The 25,343-nt window shown below is 36.6% G+C and overlaps 1 long non-coding RNA gene across 1 annotated transcript; it reads left to right on the top strand.

Moving 5' to 3' along the window:
- Positions 1-291: 291 nt before the first annotated feature.
- On the top strand, positions 292-2,621 carry LOC117314623. Its single transcript, XR_004529549.1, has 2 exons — positions 292-1,526; positions 1,597-2,621. It is a non-coding gene; the product is annotated as an uncharacterized LOC117314623 (long non-coding RNA).
- The last annotated feature ends 22,722 nt before the right edge of the window (positions 2,622-25,343 follow it).

Below are 25,343 nucleotides of genomic sequence, written 5' to 3'. Positions count from 1 at the left end.
CTTAACCTGTTCTCACTTTACGAGATAGGCGGTAGACTAGTCTTAACCTGTTCTCATCGTACGAGATAGGCGGTAGGTTAGTCTTACCCTGCTCTCACTATATGAGATAGGCGGTAGGCTAGTCTTAACCTGTTCTCACCATACGAGATAGGCGGTAGGTTACTCTTAACCTGTTCTTACCGTACGAGATAGGCGGTAGACTGGTCTTAACCTGTTCTTACCTTACGAGATAGGCGATAGACTGGTCTTAACCTGTTCTCACTGTACGATATAGGCGGTAGACTGGTCTTAACCTGTTCTTACCTTACGAGATAGGTGGTAGGCTGGTCTTAACCTGTTCTCACCTTACGAGATAGGCGGTAGGCTGGTCTTAACCTGTTCTTACCTTACGAGATAGGTGGTAGGCTGGTCTTAACCTGTTCTCACCTTACGAGATAGGCGGTAGGCTGGTCTTAACCTGTTCTTACCTTACGAGATAGGCGGTAGACTGGTCTTAACCTGTTCTCACTTTACGAGATAGGCGGTAGACTGGTCTTAACCTGTTCTTACCTTACGAGATAGGTGGTAGGCTGGTCTTAACCTGTTCTCACCTTACGAGATAGGCGGTAGGCTGGTCTTAACCTGTTCTTACCTTACGAGATAGGCGGTAGACTGGTCTTAACCTGTTCTCACTTTACGAGATAGGTGGTAGGTTAGTCTTAGCCTGTTCTCACTGTACGAGATAGGCGGTAGACTGGTCTTAACCTGTTCTCACCATACGAGATAGGTGGTAGGCTGGTCTTAACCTGTTCTCATCATACGAGATAGGCTGGTCTTAAACTGTTCTTACTATACGAGATAGGCGGTAGGTTAGTCTTAACCTGTTTTCACCGTACGAGATAGACGATAGGTTTGCCTTAACCTGTTCTCACTGTACGAGATAGGCGGTAGACTAGTCTTAACCTGTTCTCATCATACGAGATAGGCGGTAGGCTAGTCTTAGCCTGTTCTCACTGTGCGAGATAGGTGGTAGGTTAGTCTTAACCTGTTCTCACTTTACGAGATAGGCGGTAGACTAGTCTTAACCTGTTCTCATCGTACGAGATAGGCGGTAGGTTAGTCTTACCCTGCTCTCACTATATGAGATAGGTGGTAGGTTAGTCTTAACCTGTTCTCACCATACGAGATAGGCGGTAGACTAGTCTTAACCTGTTCTCATCATACGAGATAGGCGGTAGGCTGGTCTTAACCTGTTCTCACCATACGAGATAGGCGGTAGGCTGGTCTTAACCTGTTCTCACTGTACGAGATAGGCGGTAGGCTGGTCTTAACCTGTTCTCATTTTACGAGATAGGCGGTAGACTAGTCTTAACCTGTTCTCACCATACGAGATAGGTGGTAGGCTAGTCTTAACCTGTTCTTACCTTACGAGATAGGTGGTAGGCTAGTCTTAACCTGTTCTCACCATACGAGATAGGCGGTAGGCTAGTCTTAACCTGTTCTTACTATACGAGACAGATGATATGCTGGCTGAGCTCACAAGATAGGTGGTAGGCTAGTCTTAACCTGTTCTTACTATACGAGACAGATGATATGCTGGCTGAGCTCACAAGATAGGTGGTAGGCTGGTCAGAAACAGTGTATATTTGTTATATAAACGTTGTCAGTCCATCAATCGGCTACAATTCTATGATCACTGTCTGATATATACATGTATATTAATTAATGACATAGACTGATATTAAACACATGTCTATCAGCGCTTAAATGGAAACTACATCTGCCCATCACAGTCCTACTATTGTCACGGCGCTGGTCGCTGTAACAATGGGGACATTCACAATACCATATTGTACGATTTACCTCCACATTCTTGTTCATTCATGTTTAGATCGTCTACACATTGGGACAAGTGAGCTTATATCGTGATGCGGCCACCGTCGTTCATCTGATATCAACAATGTCCTTTAAACGTTGAACACATATAACCAAGAGACATAGGGCCATGGTATTTGGTTCTTAGCATGCTTGGATGAAGTACTACAGATTTTAAAATGACCTTGACCTATATACAAGATCTCGGTGGTCAAACGTGGTCAAATCGGGAAATTATTCATTTTCTTTTTTTTTGTTTTCGAATTGTTATAACACATATAACAATCATTGAAAAAGAAAATGTATGAATTTGAGTTCCACAATTTTTTTTTTACCTAAATCAGTTTTGAAATTTAGAAATTCAAATTATCCACCAAACTGATGAGCTGCAGAATAGGTGAACGACACAGGCCCATTGGACTTCTTGTATATTCCTCTCAAGTCTAGCTATCCAGCCATATGATCATCTTTTCATAATCACTTTCATAATCCATCGTCGATTATGCTGAAATGTAGATAACCCAAGTACACTGTACTTAGAGTTACCGTAGTAGAACACTAGATTGTGGCATCATAGTAAAACTACGTATATCGCCCTGTGATCAGGTAGGTTCTGATGTTTCCTGCAAAATATAATTACCTGTGTTTAATATACCTTTCTCATTCCCTCTTATACCGAATTACCTTTATCTCAATTATCAGCGTTCTGATCATTTGTTGTGAAAACTTGAGTACACCAATAAAAGCATGTTGATGCCTGCAGTAAACGGGAGTTTTCTTGTCTGTAAACTACGGAAGCTTATAGGGGTCATCTACGGAAGCTTATAGGGGCCATCTACGGAAGCTTATATGAGCCATATACGGAAGCTTATAGGGATCATCTACGGAAGCTTATATGGGTCATCTACGGAAGCTTATAGGGGTCATCTACGGAAGCTTATAGGGGCCATCTACGGAAGCTTATATGGGTCATCTATGGAAGCTTATATGGGCCATCTACGGAAGCTTATAGGGGCCATCTACGGGAGCTTATATGGGTCATCTACGGAAGCTTATAGGGGTCATCTACGGAAGCTTATAGGGGCCATCTACGGAAGCTTATAGGGGTCATCGACGGAAGCTTATAGGGACCATCTACGGAAGCTTATAGGGGCCATCTACGGAAGCTTATAGGGGCCATCTACGGAAGCTTATATGGGTCATCTACGGAAGCTTATATGGGTCATCTACGGAAGCTTATATGGGTCATCTACGGAAGCTTATAGGGGTCATCGACGGAAGTTTATAGGGATCATCAACGGAAGCTTATAGGAGCCATATACGGAAGCTTATAAGGGATCATCTACGGAAGCTTATAGGGACTCACACAACTAAATCAGACAATCAGCTGGTGTTTCACCTGAACCAAGTCCCTGGGGAAAAATGTGTTTCTTTGGTTTGTAGCTGTTTTCCTGAGTAAATAACATATTAAATGGGTACTTTCTATATACGAGAATAAAGTGTAGGGTCTTGAGGTTTGGAAAATCAAAAATATACACTCCTACTGAAAATAGAATGGCGTAGGATTAGAGGTGTAAAAAGGCGGGAATTCCCCAGTTGGGAGTTCCCCAGTGTACTGTAAATGTCCGGTTACTGTCTTTTGAGTACCCGTGTGCTCTAATATGCCATTAAACCTATACAATAACAACATTTATCCGATAGAAAAAACTTCAAACTTTAATTTGATATAAGTTTCACATCATTTGAACTTCAAACGAGCGAATAAAGGGATGAGGTCACTAGTAATAACATATAGTAAATTATTTAGTTGTGTGAGTCCTTTAAGGGATAATCTACGGAAGCTTATAGGGGCCATCGATTATACACTAATATCTGAAGAGCTACAGACAGTCGTGATATATGTTATTAGATACATAAACTAAACATTTATTTTTCTTGACCTATACAATATTTCGCCTGCAAAGTCAGATATCTATGTTGTGTTTATTAGTTATAAGTATATAAATGTAATTGGGTAAAGCATTTTAATAAGTATATACATGATATGTATACTGCTACTTTTTTTGTCAATATGCGTTAAGTTACTTTATGATATAAACATTAAGTAGCTTTCAATAGATATAAATACGAAGTATAGATAAGTGAGCTATATTAATAGTTATAACTTACAAATTGAGATATATATATTACGATAAGTACTTGTAAGAATATTATGGCAAATAAAATGAGTCAAGATTGAGGAGATATCTTTTTCAGAGCAAATTACGTCAAAATATTTAGATATTGAATATTTATGTGATGACACCTATAAGCTTCCATAGTAATAGTATCATGCTAGAAACAACAGTCAACATACCACATTTTATTCCCTGGATGTTTGAACATTACACAAATGTTCCTTTAATTCAGAACGTACTTCGGAACGTACTTCAATGGACAGAGCAGCAATTAATATATTAAATAATTATGTAATAAACAATAAAAAAAAGATATTAGAACAAAAAACAACAACAAAGAGACAATCTGAGGAACCTCCAACACCATATTTTATTCTAGGTTCATGTATGTAGCTATGATATTTATGACAAAATTTTCTGTAATGTGCCTTTTTGTGTTAATCTTGATTAATATATTTTTTCTTAAAACTAGCATGTGCGAGGACGTTAAACCCCTGAAACAAACAAACAACAAACAGCAGCTATTTGTATGTATATATGTACTCTATGTTTGAAATGTTGTCAACAACACACAGGGTATACAGGGTCTACAACACACAGGGTCTACAATACACAGGTTCTAAAACACACAGGGTCTACAACACACAGGGTCTAAAACACACATGGTCTACACCACACAGGGTCTACAACACACAGGGTCTAAAACACACAGGGTCTACAACACACAGGGTCTACAAAACACAGGGTCTACAACACACAGGGTCTACAACACATAGGGTCTACAACAAACAGGGTCTACAACACACAGGGTCTACAACACATAGGGTCTACAACACACAGGGTCTACAACACACAGGGTCTACAACACATAGGGTCTACAACACATAGGGTCTACAACACACAGGGTCTACAACACATAGGGTCTACAACACACAGGGTCTACAACACACAGGGTTTACAACACACGTGGTCTACAACACACAGGGTCTACAACACACAGGGTCTACAATACACAGGTTCTAAAACACACAGGGTCTACAACACACAGGGTCTAAAACACACATGGTCTACACCACACAGGGTCTACAACACACAGGGTCTACAACACACAGGGTCTACAACACACAGGTCTACAACACACAGGGTCTACAACACATAGGGTCTACAACACACAGTGTCTAAAACACAAAGTCTACAACACGTATGTTCTACAACACACAGGGTCTAGAACCTGCAGGGTCTACAACACACAGGGTCTACAACACACAGGGTCTACAACACACAGGATCTACATCACATAGGGTCTACAACACACAGGGTCTACAACACACAGGGTCTACAACACATAGGGTCTACAACACACATGGTCTACAACACATAGGGTCTACAACACACAGGGTTAACAACACACGTGGTCTACCCCACACAGGGTCTACAACACATAGGGTCTACAGCACACAGGTTCTAAAACACACAGGGTCTACAACACACAGGGTCTACAACAAATAGTCTACACCACACAGGGTCTACAACACATAGGGTCTACAACAAACAGGGTCTACAACACACAGGGTCTACAACACACAGGGTCTACAACAAATAGAGTCTACAACACACAGGGTCTACAACACATAGGGTCTACAACAAATAGAGTCTACAACACACAGAGTTTACAACACATAGGGTCTACAACACAGGGTCTACAACACACGGGGTCTACATCACAAAGGGTCTACAACACACAGGGTCTACAACACACAGGGTCTAAAACACAAAAAGTCTACAACACACAGGGTCTACAACAAATAGAGTCTACAACACAAAGGGTCTACAACACACAGGGTCTACAACAAATAGAGTCTACAACACATAGGGTTTACAACACACACGTGGTCTACAACACACAGGGTCTACAACAAATAAAGTCTACAACACACAGGGTTTACAACACACACGTGGTCTACAACACACAGGGTATACATCACATAGGGTCTACAACACACAGGGTTTACAACACACACGTGGTCTACAACACACAGGGTCTACAGCACACAGGTTCTAAAACACACAGGGTCTACAACACACAGGGTCTATAACAAATAGAGTCTACACCACACAGGGTCTACAACACATAGGGTCTACAACACACATGGTCTACAACACATAGGGCCTACAACACACAGGGTCTACAACACACAGGGTCTACAACACACAGGGTCTACAACACACAGGGTCTACAACACACAGGTCTACAACACACAGGTCTACAACACACAGGGTCTACAACACATAGGGTCTACAACACACAGTGTCTAAAACACAAAGTCTACAACACGTATGTTCTACAACACACAGGGTCTAGAACCTGCAGGGTCTACAACACACAGGGTCTACAACACACAGGGTCTACAACACACAGGGTCTACAACACACAGGATCTACATCACATAGGGTCTACAACACACAGGGTCTACAATACACATGGTCTACAACACACAGGGTCTACAACACATAGGGTCTACAACACACATGGTCTACAACACATAGGGTCTACAACACATAGGGTCTACAACACACAGGGTTTACAACACACGTGGTCTACCCCACACAGGGTCTACAACACATAGGGTCTACAGCACACAGGTTCTAAAACACACAGGGTCTATAACACACAGGGTCTACAACACACAGGGTCTACAACAAATAGTCTACACCACACAGGGTCTACAACACATAGGGTCTACAACAAACAGGGTCTACAACACACAGGGTCTACAACACACAGGGTCTACAACAAATAGAGTCTACAACACACAGGGTCTACAACACACAGGTTCTACAACACACAGGGTCTACAACACACAGGGTCTACATCACATAGAGTCTACAACACACAGGGTTTACAACACACACGTGGTCTACAACACACAGGGTCTACAACACATAGGGTCTACAACACACAGGGTCTACAACAAATAGAGTCTACAACACACAGGGTCTACAACACATAGGGTCTACAACAAATAGAGTCTACAACACACAGAGTTTACAACACACAGGGTCTACAACACAGGGTCTACAACACACAGGGTCTACATCACATAGGGTCTACAACACACAGGGTCTACAACACACAGGGTCTAAAACACATAAAGTCTACAACACACAGGGTCTACAACAAATAGAGTCTACAACACAAAGGGTCTACAACACACAGGGTCTACAACAAATAGAGTCTACAACACACAGGGTCTACAACACATAGGGTCTACAACAAATAGAGTCTACAACACACAGAGTTTACAACACATAGGGTCTACAACACACGGGGTCTACATCACATAGGGTCTACAACACACAGGGTCTACAACACACAGGGTCTAAAACACATAAAGTCTACAATACACAGGGTCTACAACAAATAGAGTCTACAACACAAAGGGTCTACAACACACAGGGTCTACAACAAATAGAGTCTTCAACACATAGGGTTTACAACACACACGTGGTCTACAACACACAGGGTCTACAACACACTGGGTCTACAACAAATAGAGTCTACAACACATAGGGTTTACAACACACACGTGGTCTACAACACACAGGGTATACATCACATAGGGTCTACAACACACAGGGTTTACAACACACACGTGGTCTACAACACACAGGGTCTACAGCACACAGGTTCTAAAACACACAGGGTCTACAACACACAGGGTCTATAACAAATAGAGTCTACACCACACAGGGTCTACAACACATAGGGTCTACAACACACATGGTCTACAACACATAGGGTCTACAACACACAGGGTCTAGAACCTGCAGGGTCTACAACACACAGGGTCTACAACACACAGGTCTACAACACACAGGGTCTACAACACATAGGGTCTACAACACACAGTGTCTAAAACACAAAGTCTACAACACGTATGTTCTACAACACACAGGGTCTAGAACCTGCAGGGTCTACAACACACAGGGTCTACAACACACAGGGTCTACAACACACAGGGTAAACAACACATAGGGTCTACAACACATAGGGTCTACAACACACAGGGTCTACAACACATAGGGTCTACAACACATAGGGTCTACAACACATAGGATCTACAACACACAGGATCTACAACGCAGGGTCTATAACACATAGGGTATACAGGGTCTACAACACACAGGGTTTAAAACACATAGACAACATCCTGTAGCTTTTAAACTGTCCATATACACCTACCCTTATATATATTACCATTTGACTTTTATTTCTTTGTCTTCCCTTGTGTATTTCCGCTATATTGTTCCCCTAATGACAACTCCTATAAGAGCGAAACAACTTTATGTAGTATATGTAGTTGTGCACATATCAAAATGTTACTGTATAATTCATTGGAGTGATTTTTGTACACACCCTTTACGTTGAAATCTCGTTGAAATCGTATCTCTTAACACCTTACTATATCATTTATGCATCGCCACCTTTGTCGCTACCGTACCTATTGACTATGCGTTGAGCCACGGTGAGTAAGGATTGTACAAAGTCAGAATTTTAAAAAATTGCTGTTTTTAGACAAAATTTATTGAGTGCCATGATTCATGTCTTTACTCTAATATCGTAATCATGACGTCATCAATCAAGGGAACCTGGTCAATATTTTCACCACTCAGTGCAACAGCATTTTGCGTGATGATATAACTGTTTGAAAGCCGAACACTGATAAATTGTCAAAAAAGGTAAGCAAGCAAAAAATTTGATGGGTATGACAGGCAAAACTGCCATACGTGCAGGCTCCAATGTCTGACAGGGAAAATTTTTAATCTGCATGACTGTTTAAACAGCATCAGAATCAACCACAGCCATGCGCCTATCATTCAAACAGTTTCTTGTGGTTTTGACTTCCGGTTCGGGAAATACGGTTTGGATGATGGCTCTGATGAATCCATGCTGAAAATAACGATGATGCAATGTGCTGAAGCATCGCTCACTCGCTGATGTAGTCTTCCCCGAAATTCGTTAATGTATTTAAATCACACTCCATTTGATAGGACCAGCTTAATAATCAAGGCCATTTATGAACCGTCCTCGTAGCTTATAGCATTATTGATAATACATAGATCATCACTCACAAACGTAGTCAGCGAGACAAATGTTAACTTAAAATACTCCAAAATCTATGTCCGAGCGATGATTGTATGAGTATTTGTACATATAAGTAATGAAATTAACGCCGAAATATACAGGAAAAATACGTATCGTATACAAATACCGTATGTCTTTGTGGTAATTAGTGATACTTCGGGTCGAATTAAGAATGTTCAGGACTTAATACTAGAAGAACTTTGGTTTATCTTGAGAGTAAAACTGCCCTATTATTGTAAAGATCATAACGTTTTCTTTTTGGAAAAAATACATAGTTTACAGTTAGCTTAATTTTGACGATCTAAACTTTATTCAAACGATCGAACGCCCCTTTAAGGAAGGCTCTTTAACTAGGATTTTATCCTTCAATTCTGTAATGCTTTCATATGGAAAAAACAAGGTTAGAAGCGTTGAAGAAACTGGGGTTAGGCCATCTTAATTAAAATGTTCCCACGTGTTCTTGTAATTAAAAAATTAGAAGCAATTGGTGGTACAAAGGACACACCTATGTATATCTCCTTTATAGAATACCTGTACAAAATTACGGAGGTGTGTTAGCTCGACTTACCTGAGATGTAAGCTGTTACTGGTGTTAATAATTGTATACACCTTTCTTGGCAAATTCGTCTTTCATTAATTGCACTGACGTTATCCTCATGAGGAGAATTAACTAGTGCCATATGTGTGAAATATATAAAATATTTGTACTATCATTCGTATGCTTAAACACTGCCTTTAGTTTCTAATGAAGTCATTAAATATACACATATATCATATATATATATCTACATATTTGTTCTACAAAGTATTGGTTAAGCTGATGGAATCCAATGAATGTGTGCTTCATCATTTAAAAATAAAAACAATAAAAGTACATTTTAGTATGACCTCATTTAAGCCACATAAACAGCTAAATAATTACTCATCGTTTCCTCCCAAGTTTGTATTTATTCTAGGTATCTTCCCATTTTTGCGCCTAAATTATTATATACAAACGAATTCATATTCATTTGTTTTCAGATAAGATGAGTTGTCAAGACCCCGAACAGGAGTGGTAGGATCTAGTGAGGAGGATTGGCGGTTTCTTTAAATCTAAAATAACATTTCCTGGTTTATTCTGTAAAATGGTTTACGATTTCGCACTAGAATTGTAACGGATGCCAACAAAGGACAAACTAATTAAAAATATCCAATACACATTTTAATGATTACAGTTATTTTGTGGTCTATGACACGCTGATATTGTGACGCTATGTGATATTGTATGGTAATCTGAACTGTGATTTTAACGATAAGTTCCGGTATGTTGCCTATAGATAAAGATATTGAATAGAGAGACGTAAATGTAGAGTAGGTTTTGGTTGAGATTCCGGATAATTTGACCAGATTACCAGGTAGATTAGTTATACCTGACATAGATGTAAATTTCGGGTATCTGTTGAGGCTTTCACCAAAACAATATGAGTCATTGTTTGACTCTTTTATAGGTATACGGATTTTATATTGGTAAATTGGGAGCGATGGGTTAGAAATCACCTATAGGATAGTTGTTATAGAATTAAAGACCAGGATGGGTTATAGGTAATGATACCGGATTCTGTGGTGGAATGTGGCCGATATACCCAAAACTTCCTGTACATCAGGAAAAACTCATGACCGATACAAAAGTACAAAAATATATCCTGGAGACGTAAACCCGGATATAAAATCCCTTCAAATTTTAAAATGTAAAAAATAAAAACAACAACAACAACAAAACAGACAAAAACAAACAAACCAAAACCATAAAAAATAATCAATACATAATGAACATAAAACATCCATATAATATAAAGCAACCAAAAACATGTAATTAGATGAAAAAAGTTTAAGTAAATTAATACATGTTAAAAATGAAATTTTTTTATAGAATCAAAAATAAATATTCAAATTTAAGATAACAGAATGATAAACACATATAGTGATACATTAAACAACTCTATTTCGCAAAATGCACAATTTAATTATATTGAACATAACACGCTGACAAAAAGACTTTTTACGTTATTGTCACTTTTACTCTCTGAAAACATTTATCAATATTTTCTTAATTGAAATGCCAATGCTAAATAATAAGAGTTTAACTGAGTAACTCTTCGCGATTGTTCATGTCAATGTCCAAAATACCCTCGTCATACTAAATCAGGATTTTAACAAGAGAGATAACAGTTGTGACGTATGTTACAATACATGTTACGTACTATTCTGCTTAAAATTTGATACCATCTCAAAGAGCTAACTCTTAGTCATGTTTAAGGTATATCATATAGTCATATAGGGAATTGGTTCACCTTTAACTGTAGTGCTATTCCAAACCATACTGACATATATAATAGGCTATTTCGTATATTCATCAACTTCCATTTTAATACGTATTGATCATAAGTTTGGAGAAAACGAAATTTCAAAACCCCTAAATGATAAAATAATTATATTGTTTGCACTTTTTATAGTGTTAAATATACTTGAATAAGAGAATAGTAATGATGGTTTATATTTCAAAAAAGTATATCGTGAGGTTTTATGTAAGTTTAATCCTTGAATTAATTAATTTTTATTAATTATCATTAAAGGGCAATTAAAACTGGCACTTTTATGAACCAATTAATATTATTAGCGGACAAGTTATAACAGGCACTTTTATCTACCAGTTGATATAACCAACGGGCCATTAAAACAAATACAATATGCACTTATTGATGACATTAATGGTAAATTAAAAAGTGATACTATATGAAATAATTAATAACTTAATTATCAATTAAAACTTGATACTACATTAACTAATTGATATAATAAACAGGCAGTTAAGACAGACACTATATGAAATCACGGATATTATTAACATTTTTTTTTCAATTTCAATTCTTTTATTATTTTCGGCCGTACGGCCTATCAGTCACAAAAACATTGTACATGAAATACATAAACTACAGCATGGCGTATACAACAGAACATAACATATAGAGAATGAGACATCATAACATCAATGATTGGTTTAATTTAATAGCTTCATGTATATATTTTCCTAGAGAATACACATCCTTTACATTTTCTACTCTGAATAGTTGAATTAATTGAAAACAACAGACAGTGAGACAATAACTTTACTAATAGATAAGTGTAGTTCTTAGTTGGAAATACCAATTGTTTTGCACGATAAAAATGCAAAATAAAACAATTAGAGTACAGCTAGAAATAGCACATTTGTTTGATTTGGCAAAGTTCATTGATAAAGTAAAATAGTGAGGTCAAAGCTTACGTAAGAAATTAGCTTTTATGTTATATAATTTCAAATATATGTTTATCGACGCAATCAAGGTAAAATTTGATAAAAGACCTCATACTTAAACCACCCACCAGTTATTTTGTTTCAATATTACAACAAACCATAAAACAGATGCATTAAAAAACATAAAACACGTCTGTTGTCCTTGCCCCTTTAACAGATTCTGGCAGCACTAGGGTCTACATTAGGGTGTTGACATCTTAAACTCTTCTTATCGTCATGTTTTGTGTCACGGTATCATCTCTCCCACGAATCAGTACTACACACAGGTAACTTATACCCCAAACTATCAACTATTGTCAACAATTGTCATCGCTTGAGGACCAAACAAAGGTCTTATCACTCTAAAACAATGCAGAAAAAGAAGATGGTCTGCTATGATTTTACAAAATCTTATCGTAACAATGTTGGAATGTGACACCTACAGTTTGTACTGTAACAGTTGTGTAGTTAATCATGACAGGTGTTGTCCTTGCTAGTATCGGCAGAACAAGGGACCTACTGTTATATGTACAAACGTTTTATTATAAATAAACAAAGCAAAAACAAACATTGATTGCAGTCATTCGTAGACGTAGTCTAACCATTTACCCAATAATCGGTTCGGTTCTGATTAATAAAATTAACAAACGTACAATTATAAATAAACAAAGCAAAAATATACATTGATTAGAGTCATTCGTATACATAGTCTAACCATTTACCCAATAATCGGTTCTGATTAATGAAATTAGCAAACGTATACTTATAAATAAACAAAGCAAAAATATACATTGATTAGAGTCATTCGTATTTTACCCAGTGTTCGGTTCTCATTAATAAAATGCCGATATCGCACCTCTCCATTCCGATTAGGACTTTCCTTTCGACCTATTTAGATTATTTCCTTGTAAAATTCGCGAGGATAATATTTCTTGTCAACATTCGGCATGATTTAAACATATTTTATTTGCTTCAAAAGCATAAAGGATTAGGCACACGTTATTACAACATTACTAAGGCCTTCTCCACAATACATAGGATATAAATTGAGAATTAGCATTATGTGATCACAATTAATACCATTTATTTTTACAAATAATTCAAAAAGACCGTGTTACCTATTCTCTGTTGATTTTACAACACTTACCTTCGGTCCTGGAGTCATGTTGAGCCATATACACACAAGATGTATGTCTGTGGCTCACCATGACATCTTTTCCTTTTATCATGCCTGTCACAAAAAAGAGAAGACGGATTAATATTAAGTACATAAGCACTTTCCAAATTCTCTGTGATTCTCTGTTTATGTATTGTCTTGTTATCCTTTTGAACAAATAAATACTGTTTAAACCAAACCAAAAAGATGTATATCATATCATTACCGAAACCTTTGAGCAGTAAGTCTAAATGAGTGACAACCTCCTGATTTAAATTGTCTAAATTAGAGAGAAAGGATACGTCTTTGTATATAATGAGGACATGTAAAAAAGAAATAATAGGCATTCTCACAGGGATTTCCACAAGAACACTCAGAAGTTTCAGTTATATTTACTCTGAAAAGATCAACTACAATTCTACATCAGCTTAGTATGCAAAATATTCAACTTTCTTTCCCTAAAACTGTAGAAAGAAAGTGCATTTTGGCGATTTACTGGATAGAGAAGCCGATGATCTTGTTTCCAAGTTTAAACTGTTTTAAGGAAGTAAAGTTGATGGTAAAAAGAAAGATCGAGTACTGTTCAGTCTATAATTTGGAACCATAAAATAATTTCTGCTTGTTAATGGATATGGATTGCAGTAAATACTTTTATGTATTTGTCTGTACATATAAATTTTCGGTGGGTATTAATTTTCGAGCAACATATAATGAACGTGAATATTGGGAAATTAGATCACCGCGAAAATTACTAACTCTACAGTAGTGACTAGCATCACGGTTGGGCCATATAACAGCTGCATGGTTCATGCAGTTTAATCCATTTTAAAGGTGTTAAATATCTTGTTTGTCTCTGCTGAAAAGGTGTGTAATCCATTCTATAATGAAAGATGTTAATATTATGTTTGTCTTTTGTACAATGTGGCTTCATGTATTATGCTCTGCCCTGTATAGTAAATTTCTGTCCTATAAAGAATCTGTTGTGTCCCCCTTGTGATATCTTTATGCTCTTTCTTTCTGCTCTGTATAGTAAAATTCTGGTTTATAAAGAAGTATTTATGATACCTTTAGACAGCTATAGTCTGTACGGTAAAAATCCGGCCTATAAAGGTTTTTGTTGTTATTTTCCTGTATATGATATCTTTAGACAGCTATATTCTGTTCTGTATGGTAAAAATCCGGTCTATGAAGGTTTTGTTGTTATTTTCCTGTTTATGATACCTTTAGACTACTATATTCTGTTCTGTATGATAAAAATCCGGTCTATAAACGTTTTTGTTTTGTTATTTTCCTGTATATGATATCTTTAGACAGCTATATTCTGTTCTGTATGATAAAAATCCGGTCTATAAAGGTTTTTGTTTTGTTATTTTCCGGTTAATGATATCTTTAGACTACTATATTATGTTCTGTATGGGGAAAAAGTCTATGAATTTTTACTGTTGATTTCTCGTTGGTTATCTTTACGCTGGTTTACAGAGGTTTAACTGTTTAGCTTCGATCTGAGTCAGAAATATCAGTATATCATAGTGCACTGGGATGGTCAGAACTTATTTCTGTAAACTATTTCTACAATTGAATACACTTCAATAGCTTGATTATTGTACATATTCTACTTACCTGGTAATTTGTGTTACCTGCATGGGAAAATCTTGATAATTTGTTTTTAAATACAGCATGTTGCTATTTTTTGTGTATTCTTTTTCATTCAAACAAGGTAAATTTATGATTAACTATCTTTGATTATTTGTTCATAAATTAATAAGATAAGGACCAGATCAGCGATTGTATTTGTGAAACAAAAGCTTTGATTTAGATTAAACATTATGGAAACCCAGCAGAAACAGGACCTGTCACGTACTTAAGGAAATGGTGGTTATCGCTCTCAACCCAGAATGGTTTTTTCTCGCCTTGCCGTTACAGCAGCTGAGAACTTCTTCATTATATATTTTTTATGTTTATAGACACAAACATACAAATAATTAAATGGTTGTATTTATATTCCATTTGAAGGGTAATCTAACGAGATATTTTGAAATATATGAATGTATTTGTCAATTCTTAGTTGACAAATCTTTGAACGTCCGGTCTTTTAAATGGCAATAGAATTATTTTCTTTTGTTTTTTAATCATTGGATGATCAGTTCAAGGGGCACTGGTTTCAAATTTCGGATCAGCCAATCAGATGGAAGAATACCGTATCCGCGTGAAAATGACCAATGTGAAGGTCGTTCCAAACTCTTAAAGTACACGGAGTGTCTGTGTTCGCTACTCACATCGTCAGTGCCCTGAGAACGAACGACTTCACAGAAGGAGTCTGTAACTCTTAGAAGGGGCTCTACTTATGATATAAACAACCCTTGGATAATAGTTGAAACAGAAGTACAAACATTTTAGAGAGAAACGCAAAATCTGGAAACACTTCATCATGAATTATTTGGAAATTGGACTTCCTCATGTCAATCTCGCTCCGAAACTCACCGTAAGTCCTCGTCCTCTTCTTCCAGTTTCCGGTTTGAGTAGAAAATATCTTGGCATTGAAGGAGTAAGTAAACAGGAAATAGATACACTTGTAAGCAGACTCTCTAAACCGAAAACTCCACGACCGAGTATACGAGAAAATATAAACGCCGAGGAGAAAGTTCAAGCTTCAAAATCGCAGCGACGTCAGGTACCACAGCAAGAGAATATTCGACCAGACGATAACATTATTCAAACTCCAAAACGCACGCGATTTACCGGAAATAAAAAGATGTCGGTCCGTGATATCGGCAACATGGTGGATAGACTTTCTAAGAAAAAAGAAACGACAGACAAAACAGAAAATAAACGCGTTGTTCATCCCAATGCTCGTCGCAATCGTGGGTTGATGGGGAGTTATGCATGGCAAGGACACGATCATCATTTACACAGACCCGTGACGACACAACCCAGCTTCAACATCGTCATGGTCAAGTAGATATAGAATTTCGTGATGGTCAAGTGCATATTAACATTCGTCATTAATACAAATATGATTTTTTTATGTTATAAAAGAAAGAACGACATTTTTCTGAAACGGAGGAAATCGGACGGTTGGCCTTGTGGTTCTTCACTAGACGAACTACCAAAAAACGAAAAGGAAGGATTTAACTTCTATGGAACAATACCGATTCCAGTTTGTGAAAATAATGTCTGCAGGTCGCCATATCGAATTTATTCAGAAACTCATGAAGTACAGACAATAGAAAGTTCCTTAAATTTGTGAAAACTTTTAGGTATGAACAAGAAAGTGTTATTTTACTGAATATTCATGATTAGTGTCGAGAACCCGTACATATCATGCCATCAAACAAGACATACTTCGGGATCAGTCAATATTTCAATCTACCGATAGAGCTTACTCTGAAAGGAAAACAGCTGAAACTGCAGCATTTCTTCATCCATGAACATTGTCGTTCAGAGGGCCTGTATTGACCCGTTAAATTAGTTTGTTGAATGAAATAATGTGAGAATGTAAATTCGCTAGGATATGTTGTACAAGGTGTGTCGACAGTATGTGAGTGTGATCCCGTGTTGCAATTAAAAACAAGAGTAAGTATGCGAATAAATGATACATATTAGTCAGATAATCTTACATAAGTTTCAAATTCACCTAAAATTATTAATTAAATAGGCCTAACAAGTTTTTACTTTACCGAAAATGAAGACAAATTGGTGACCGGTTTCATAAATTCTACATGGAATTAAAGGGAATGAAAATATTCTGTCACTCACACAACTAAGACATTTAATAGAAATTCGTGAAAACAGCATTTTTATCATAACTTTCTGACAGCAGTCGTCGTCATAAATATTACATAATCTTATTACATGATTGCCAATATTGCTTTTTATTTTTACTGTCGTTGCATTACATTCTGTATAATACCCATCACAGCAGTTTATGTATATAACATACACACTTGAGAGTATAACTTGTCATTGTCGTTTGTTAGAAAACGGAATAGCGCAATATTTCATTTACTTTGTGAAAGTTTATTTATTTATTCATTCATTATCTATTTACATATATGTATATATTTATTTCATTAATTTATTTGAATCGTGATTATTTTTTATATCTCATTATTATAGGTGCTACCATTTTGTTTACGGTTCGTAAAACAACTAATGTTTGTTTATACAACAAATATCATTGGAAAAGTGTAATAAAACTTGTAATAAATCTGCCTTTAAAATCAAAGCATTCTTTCTTGTTTCTTTGCCTATCATAGCCATGTTACTTACCGTTTCAAATTAAAATATTTACATTGGCGAGACACAAGCATGTCAAAAACTAACTAGAAAGAAGTTGGTTTGTCGTGGAATATTATGTACAGGACCTTATCATTTAACGACTTCAAACACCATATAGGAATATTGCATTTACCCATTTTAATTTTAATATTTTTTGACCTTTTCCTCAGTCACCTCTAAAGTATCAACAGCATAGAAGTTTGGCATCCCGGACGAATCGTAGAAATACGTAATATATGTATATGATGCAGTTTAATTTATTGTCAATCCTACCGTATCTAACGCTAAATTTGTCTTGAAATGTGGAAGTATTTTTTTCAATCTTTATAAGTGAATTATTGGGTGACTGACATCAATTGAAATTATTCACATTATTGACCAAGGTCCAATAAGAACAAGACAGCTGTGCGCTACACTATTTTTCATTGTTTGGTAAAAACGTCTATTTTATGCACATCAATGATCTCCTTAAGAAATAGTTTATTTTTCGTGTGAATGTGATATTAAGTCAGACATGCTCGATGATTGTTGATATAGATCTACCTGGTGGTTACGTTGTCACCAAACTAGTTCTTATTCTGAGAATGTGGCCTGCGGATTTGACCTAGATGTCGTCGATGAAGCAGAAGGCGTTTATGCCCCAGAACACTTACAAATTGTATTTCTATTCTCCTTGTACTGTACTTGTTAAAGGGTCTCTAATCAAATGTATATTTCTGTTAACAGCTTGTCCTAGTTGTGCCGATTTTTTTATGGAACTATATGTTCGTTATTATTTAGGTATTCTTTAGTGGTTTTTAAAGGTGCTTATCTCATGAGTGGATCGTTCAGGCATTTGAGATAGATATATGTAAGTATTGCAAGGTTTAGTATCCAATGTTTGACGTAAATCTTCTCGGATCGTTTAAATTCTTACAAACAGTTGCATGGGTTAAAGTCATACAATCAATATTCTTTCAAAATAACCCAATGTCCAAATTTACCAAACTGGTTAAAAATACTCCGTTCGATAAGAGGTAAGCACACATTTTCCAAAACTATCTGTTTATCCAAATTATGAATTAGCCTCCCATCTTACACGCTTTGTTCCTATTATTACTGAGGAATCAGAAAGACAAAACAGCTATATAATGTAATTGTTATAATTTAATACTTATTAATTATATATCTGTGGTAGTGATTGTCGGTTTGAGAAACGACTGAAGTTTTGAAATTCCAAAACTACCCCTGACGACTCGTATAAGGACGAAACCGATGTATGTCACAATCACGCAGAACATTTATTGCTGAATTCGTGTTGAATAGTGCTATTCACATACAATTATGTACGATTATTTCCGTAGTTTGACATAATCTTCAATACCGCCAAAAAAAAAAAACCAATTCATAAATATCGTTTGCTAGATTTTAAGTCTATATGTCAAGATATAGGTTAAGCTGTGAATGTCGAAATGAAACAATTTGTTGTCAAAATTCTACATTCAATATTTCAAAATTGTGTACTTATCTCTGTCATTCATTAAACTTCTTCTCTCCCAAATAAATGACATTCTCGTTAAAAGATGGAATAGTTATCGGCTGCGGTGTTGCTAAGGTTTGTCATAAAAGATCATAATTAAAAAACACAAAACAAACAAACACAAACAAAACATTTGTTTCTGAGCTTTGTGTTGAAACTATTTAACGTAGGTGTTCAATGTCCGATAGCAATGTTCAATAGCAGGGTTGAACGGATATCGTATTTTGATCTATTTATGGATGACAGAGAGCTCATTGAATTATGTAATGTATTCTATCTATGAGTAATAGGCTGTGCAGTTAGAACCTGAGCTAAACCTTGGCACGATGTCATGTATACATACACATAAATATATTACTATGTAAAAAATTGGGTTTAATTATGCTTTCTAAACACATCATATAGTGATATAGAACGTATATACTAAAAAATACAACAAACAAGCTGCTTTCTCAAGGACGTTATGTTACTCATTACACAACATACTTTGTTTTTAGTTACGAAATGATGAAAAACCAACAAACACGAAAAAAAGATGGCGACCTTGAAATCAATACTAGAAATATATTTCACAATTGCCGACACTGTCTGTCGCTATGTAGGAGCTTGCAGTAGTTTTGTACTATAAGCACGAGTTTTGTGACTTCGGAGGCTTTACCTAGCCGTAATACATGGATGTTACAATTAAACTATAACTTATTTAATAAAACGAGACGTATTGTATTCAATTCATGAACAATAGGTGTTGATTTTTCGCCAAGTAGAGTAATTGATAATATAGGCTAGTCACGCATATCACCACGTGCTCTTGTATATAAATAGATTATCAAAATCATAAACATACTTCTATCGTTTTTTTTTGTTTTTTTTTTAAAGTTTTTAGATGAACAAACCAATCCGTCGGTTTGCTGTATACAGATTAATGAGAGCACATGCAAAGATAAAGTTTCTGTCGTTGGTGCTTTTCTCATGAAAGTCATTGTCTTGGTATATAGACTGATAAAATTTACTGTAAGCTGTCAATACATTTGTGGTAATTAACTAGAACATTTCTGTATATTCCGTAGTTGATATTAAATTACTATCTCAAGGTCGTTTGTTTAATTATTGCTACACCACTTGGTCATAAATTAAATAACTACGACCAGATCGTTTAATATTACCAGTTCGATATACAACTTTGGTTATTACCACAATATTATTGGATCCATATTTCAGTGGTAATCGGAATTTAGTGGTTTCTTTAGTTGAAAACATTGCACAATAATGGAATTGCAAAAAATGGAATTGGGGTATAGATCGTTGAGACGATGGTCCTAATTCCTAATTGACGGATCCAATTTAATATGGTGGTTTTTTTTTTTTTTTTTGGGGGGGGGGGGGGGGGGGGGGGGGGGAGAGAGCCATGTACGTCAGTCGCTGCTATGCATACTCGGCCAGCGGGCTGAAGTTAGCAGCGGATTCGTTATTCGTTATTGGGCAGCGGATTGGGGATTCAGTTTTTTAGGTTTAAATTATGTTTCTTTTTATTGACATTTTGACGATTGGATTCAAATAACAAATCCGTTTCAGCCGTGGATTAGAGATTCACTTACATATAAGTATTTTTCTTATTATATGTGATTCGGGATATCGAATAACGAATCCGCTGCCAGCAGCGGATTGGGGATTCGAATAACGAATCCGCTGCCACTAGTTCCTTACTGTTCCAGCTCCCTAGAGAGGATAACCTATGAGTTAATAACCCCACTTTAAAACACACAGAACACATTTATTGATCTGGTCTTATATCAGAGTAACTTGTTACATTAGTATATTGATTAACGAAATCGTTTCTCTATATCATGGAATAATTAAACAGAGGAACAACCAGTTTCTAGATGTGATTTGGTTTTATTTCAATGAAAACATCTATCCCTGTAACAAAATATTTTCCTTAATTTAAAATATTTTGATCGGTATACCCCCATCAGGCCTTCCTCACTAATATGACATGCTCCATCATTCCTTCATTTCTACTTCCGGTATCGGGTGATATTTCCGGTACACGGAGGCCATCATACTGGAACCAGAAGCCGTTTCTTAGATAGTAGCATTTGAAATGTCCATGTGTGTTCACGGTGTACCCAAACAGTTGGTATCTGTAAAGTAACCAAGCGCAACTTATATATCGACCCGATAAAAAAAAATAATAAGAAGCCAGCAAAAAGTGACAACTAGTCAAATAATGGATGTAATATGGTCCACAAACGTTAAAAGGTGTTACAGGAGTCGTATGGACTTCATCGGTACTAATTTAATGCTAAATTTTCAGATTGTGATGTTTGTTTATTTTTACGTAAAAGTATGTGAAATTTTATACAGTCAAACTTCGAAGTTCAAGGGACTAACAGAAAAACTTCGAAACAGCGGGACTTCGAATTATTCATGGTTGACAATAAATCGATGTTTTCTTGATAATGACCATATATGTTAACGTTACTGTACATGTCTTCGGTGTCCTCGTGTTGATCGTCACCTGTCAGGTCACATCGAAAAGTTTAGTTAATTTGGAGCTGGAACAGTAAAGAACTAGTGGCAGCGGATTCGTTATTCGATATCCCGAATCACATGTAATAAGAAAAATACTTATATGTAAGTGAATCTCTAATCCACGGCTGAAACGGATTTGTTATTTGAATCCAATCGTCAAAATGTCAATAAAAAGAAACATAATTTAAACCTAAAGAACTGAATCCCCAATCCGCTGCTGGCAGCGGATTCGTTATTCGATATCCCGAATCACATATAATAAGAAAAATACTTATATGTAAGTGAATCTCTAATCCACGGCTGAAACGGATTTGTTATTTGAATCCAATCGTCAAAATGTCAATAAAAAGAAACATAATTTAAACCTAAAAAACTGAATCCCCAATTCGAATCCCCAATCCGCTGCTGGCAGCGGATTCGTTATTCGAATCCCCAATAACGAATAACGAATCCGCTGCTAACTTCAGCCCGCTTACTCGGCCCCGATCGGCTGTCAAGCTCAGAGTTAAACGAAGGGAAGTAACTCTGATAGATCAGAATAATGCTGAGAATGTAGTGGGAGAACGACTGAGAGAGACCAAGAAGGTTAATTACTAAATATAATAAAATACTTTTACATAAGTTTTTTTTTTTTTTTTTTTTTACAAAAATATGGGTTTATAAGTATTTAGTGAAATAATTCAAATAGGGCCTATATATATATAACATCCACCTGTTTTGTGCCCCGGGTCTATACAGCAACGAGTAACATCCGATAGTCAAGGACGTAACTGCCTCCGTGAGATACAGAAAGTGCTGCGAGTACTCATTAAGATTTTCCGGACAAGGAACTGCATAAAAACTGTTTAATAATTGTCTAAAAATTGCCTAATTACTGATAAGGGACAACTAAAGATTCCAATGAACAACAAAAGATTAACAGTCCTATTTAATATGACCTGCTGAATTTACTTAACGAACTATTAAAAAAACTGCTAATAAAGTGAACTGCTGTGAAGGCTTTGAAGCTGCTAAGGAATGCCTTCCACTTCAACATGGGTGCAGATAAAAACAAAACCATAATCAAAACTCAAAATTGTTTGAATTAGGGCAGAATACTAACGAAAGTATAGATTTGCATGAAGACTCAAGAACAAATACAAGAATAAGACCAGGTAACCGATAGAGTAAGCGTCTTCTACTTCATTGATGACGTCACCATACAAATATAGGTCAAATCTGGGTTAAGTCATAATCTCAAATGACAGTTGGGGTTCAGATGACAACAGAACCACCAGACACCAAACAAGCACCAAACTCTCCGTCAGTAGTTAACATCTGTCGGGGAGTTCGTGAAATAAGAAACAATTCCTCAAAAGATGCTTAGAAATAGGAGGTAGAAGTCTGCAAAATAACGTCAGATAATAAATCGGCTGACAATGCAGCAATTTTTAAAAGTTCTTACGGGATACGAACAGCCTACTTTTTTTTATAATTGTATGACACTGAATTTGTTCACCTTCTTTTGGCAACTATTCCCAACATTTATTTTTATGACAAATAATGCGTCAAACACCAAATGATTTGAGTTGTAACTTGTAAAGGGTTTTCGACACATAGGGTAGGTATTTCTCCATTTTCTGTTAGCCCGACCCCATAAATGTTGGCTGACACAGGTTTCCACCTCGCCTTACAAAGCTGTTTATTGCTGCTGGCTGAAAAATTTTAATGAGCTAGGTGGTCACGTGGTCCGACGCGTCATCTGGTTCACCTCACCAATATCACTAGGCTAGAATCTACCTCGTAGTATGCATTTATCGCCAGTCTCTTATTTTAAGGCAACTCATTTTTAGTAAGAATATTTCAAACTCCAACGTGCCTATGACGTTTCAGTGAAATACCACTATATATTGTGTATAAATTGGTCATATGCAAGTTGAACACTGTCCCTGTATCAACAACCAAAGCAGAATGACGATTCTTCTTTTAATGCTGGTAATGGTAAAGCAGAACCCATGGTAAAGTGTTACACAAAGTAACCCCCCCCCCCCCCCCCCCCTCCTTCCCATATGGTAAAGTGACGCCCCCTTTTATTTTGTCTTCAATCAATTTTTAATCACTCTGCTAGATTGTTTTCTTCAACAAAAGATGAAACAATGATAAAGTGAAGTACTTTTCTGTCGACCCTAAAACGACTCAAATTGCCATTGTGTCATTAAACAAGAGGCGCAGAGGGCCTGTATCGCTCACCTGGTTGATATTTTTTCAATTTGTTAATTGCTTCTTTTTTAAGTCTAACAATGCTATATATGGTCACAGGGGCTTGGCACGATTTTCCAAATGATAGTCCATATATATATGTACATATGCCAAGCCCCTGTGTATATGGTTATGGAGTGGAGATCTCAACTGTTTCATTGTACTTCATTATTACTGTGTGGTATAAAGTGTAGTGGTAGGGCGTTAAAAGTGTAATACTTAATATAATTGTATGATAATAACGGACGGGTATGGCAGTAGTGTGTATGTACTATTGTACGATACGTGAAAAACGTGTGACTTCAATAATACTGTAAGGTATAAAGTGTAATGGTATGGTATTAAAAGAGTAATACTTTAAATTCTAATATGACAAGAGGCCCATGGGCCGTAACGGTCATCTGACTCCTAGTGGCACTTTTGGCCATGGCTGCCATCTTGGATTCCGCACTGAGCCAAAACATAACAACACTTGGTCAGGACCATCTTGAAATCATTTCAGCTAAGTTAGAACTGAATTCCATTGGTGACTCTTGAGAAAAAGTTTGAAATAGGTGTTGTTCAGGTAAACTATGATTGCGCAATCATGTTACAAAATGGCCACCAAGGCTGCCATGTCAAACCTCTCTGAGAGTCAGCCCAATCATTGTATATTAGATTTTAATCCCAGCCATCTAGGGATATTACCACTGAAATATCAGTTATACACTGCTCAATTCCAAAGAATAAGTCTTTACATATAGTATCAATATTGCCAAATGGACCCCTTTTGGCCCCTGTTGGGTCAGCCCCATCATTTCTATAAATTTTAATCCCACCCACCTAGGGGTGCTTCCTTCTCAGTTTTCTGACCAATTAACTTTTTTCCACCAAATAATTTTTTACCTCGATTCATTCCTTTAAACACAATCACAAGAAATATGTCAGAGGGTCAGGAAATTTAGGGTGGGCAGAGTGCTTCATTTTACCAAGGCGATGGTAATTTGAATCCCCCTGCCCCACCATAATGGTTAAATGAACCACAACTCACTTCCATTCACTATAATGGTATTTTGTGCCCGATTCATTTCACAATGCTTCAAAATACCATGCCTCACTAGTAGCTCACAGGGACCTGAGAATTTGTTACTTAA

Source organism: Pecten maximus, chromosome 16, assembly GCF_902652985.1.
Source record: "Pecten maximus chromosome 16, xPecMax1.1, whole genome shotgun sequence".
NCBI lineage: Eukaryota > Metazoa > Mollusca > Bivalvia > Pectinida > Pectinidae > Pecten > Pecten maximus.
Note: the sequence above shows the minus strand (reverse complement) of the source record. Positions and strands in the feature narration are given on the sequence as shown.